Genomic DNA, 2,595 nt, shown 5'->3' with positions numbered 1-2,595 from the left:
TGTCTAATAATAAGGGTTTAAATCCATTCTACTTGTAGTACTACTAACTAAATATTTTGAAATTCAATTTTCTTTTATGGTAATTACCCCCCACTTGAGATTGAATCTCTAATATAATCACTTCAGGCTAATATGTCCAAACTTTTCATTTTGCATATCATTTATATGCTTTAGACATTGTTTCTCAATCTTATCATTTTAAGAAATAGTTGGTTTTGGTTGTGGCCACAACTCTATATTTATTAATTTCAATCATTTTATTTCTATACTTTTATACATTTTATTTTTCTCTTTAATACGTGTACTAAAATTTTTACTTTATTTTTTTTGAAGTAAATACTTCTATAATGGTTTTAATTCATATTTTTGTAACCTTTTAGGTAGTGAAAGTACATAATAAAAAAAGTAGTAAATATAGTAACATAAAAACAAAACGGAGTTTAAATAAAATCAATTGTGTTTCTCTATTTGTATGTAAGAGTTACCAATTGATGATGGAAGAGATTTTTTTTTTTTAATTTAAGAAAATGATGATAGAGTTTTTAAATGGCATAGAACCGATTTAAATAATTGACGTGTATGAATTTTGATAATTATTTGTTAAAACTTCAATATAAAGGTTTGAATAGATAGGCTTTTTCAGTCAATGTTAAATCTTTCAAGAATTGATTTTTGTTTAACTTCCATTGGATATTGATTTCTTTGTTGAATAAACTAAATCTTTTTTTTTTTTTTGGGAAAGTAAACTAAATCTTAATTATCTGGGAATTTTCTATTCAAGTGTGTGTAAAATAATACATATATTTTGAAGAAAGTCAGCATTCACCAACTCCATAAATTGAATAATACCTAAATTCTCCGACTCAGCCATCATTTCTGCACCGATCCTAACAGCTTGAAGTCCAAATTTTGGACAAAGTCTATTTATACTTCCAAAGTAAATATAAATGTCATTATCAAATATATATTATATTCATATATCTTTCTTATTTGATAAAATATCATAAATGTCATCATCAAATAGCATTTTCATCGGGTCTGCAAGAATTGTTCAACCAAGCTGAGTCAAAATGGTAATGACCCAACTCATTTTTTGCTGTGCAGGAGAAATTGAGATGGCAAATTCAAAAGCCCCCGGTGAATTATTGAATTGGGTTGACATTCAAAAGATGAAGTATTCATGGAGACTTGCCCCCACCACTAGGTGCTTTTAGGGAAGCCATCAATGACTTCATTTTCAATGGTTTCTCCATTCCAAAGGGTTGGAAGGTCAGTCGTCATTCACCTATTAATAACCTTGTTGAGCCAAAATAAAACATAAAAAGTTGGTTTAACTTACTTTTTTTTTTTATTTTTTCTGCTTCTCTTCTTTGTACAGTTATATTGGAGTGCAAACTCAACTCATAGAAACCCCCGGAACCAGAGAAATTGACCCTTCAAGGTTTGATGGAAACGGGCCAGCTCCATACGCATTTGCTCCTTTTGGCGGAGGTCCTAGGATGTGCCTTGGCAAGGAATATGCTCGATTAGAAATAGTTGTTTACGTGCATAATCTGGTGAAAAGGTTCAAATGGAAGAAATTGCACCCCGACGAGAAAATTATCGTTGACCCCATGCCTATGCCCGCAAAGGGTCTTCCAGTTCTCCTTTATCCGAGCAAATCTTAAAGTGGCTTAATCTCCCAAATTAGGACACTCGTTATCTATCTAGCAGCACAAAGCAACTTTACCACCCACCCCGTTATCACTTTAATTTTTGGGTCTGTCATGTTTATGAAATATGAATCAAGACATTTTACACGTCTGTTTATTCTGTCAGCTTTTCTCATACGATAATTGTGTTAAGCTTTTTCTCAAATTCTGCCACTCCTAATTTGCTAGTAAACCGACTAACAAAAGCTAAATATGTTAGAAAAAATAAATAAGAACAGAAAAATAATAAAAAAGAAATTTGACTCTAAGGCGTGAAGAATATTTTATTAAAAGTAATTATATAATTAAGATATAACAAAATCTTAAATTCTCTAATCAGAAGAAGTAAAAATGGTTTTTATTAAAAGATTTATTTATAATGAATAAATAAACATAAACTTCTATTTAAATAGTTATAACTTTTTGTATAATCATGATTTTTATGAATAATAATCTATTTATATTCAAATAGTTATGACTATTTGTCATATGATAATTATTTCTACTCAAACATAATTATTTTAAATATGAATAAAATTAATACAAAAATTAATTTTATTCATCAATAATTAATTTTTTTTATCCAATGTAGGATGCATTACATTCTAAATTATCAATAATCTCCCACTAGTTTGGAATGCTAGTATTTAATTTTTACCTTTCATACAAATAAATATTACGAATACAATTTAGTATCTCTTGATTTAAACCTTCAATTAGTATATATATCTTAGAATTGAGTTTTTTTATGATCACTTGATTGTGTAGAGATGTTAAGGTGGATAGATGTGTTAATAATGCAAGCCTACTAGATAGATCACTTAAGCCCTTGAACACATTCCTTCTTGCATCTAGTATTGAGCTTAAAGATGACGAGGAAGTCATTAGGAAAAAACTTATTTGT

At 28.8% G+C, this 2,595-nt stretch overlaps 1 pseudogene; it reads left to right on the top strand.

Annotated features, from left to right (window-relative positions):
• The first annotated feature begins 1,044 nt into the window (after window positions 1-1,044).
• Window positions 1,045-1,912, top strand: LOC111301979 (beta-amyrin 28-monooxygenase-like; annotated as a pseudogene).
• The last annotated feature ends 683 nt before the right edge of the window (window positions 1,913-2,595 follow it).

The sequence above is a fragment of the Durio zibethinus genome, chromosome 15 (assembly GCF_047325235.1).
Source record: "Durio zibethinus cultivar Kanyao isolate XHJ-2024 chromosome 15, ASM4732523v1, whole genome shotgun sequence".
Lineage (NCBI taxonomy): Eukaryota > Viridiplantae > Streptophyta > Magnoliopsida > Malvales > Malvaceae > Durio > Durio zibethinus.
The sequence above is the reverse complement of the archived record's forward strand: the minus strand, read 5'-3'. Positions and strand labels throughout refer to the sequence as shown.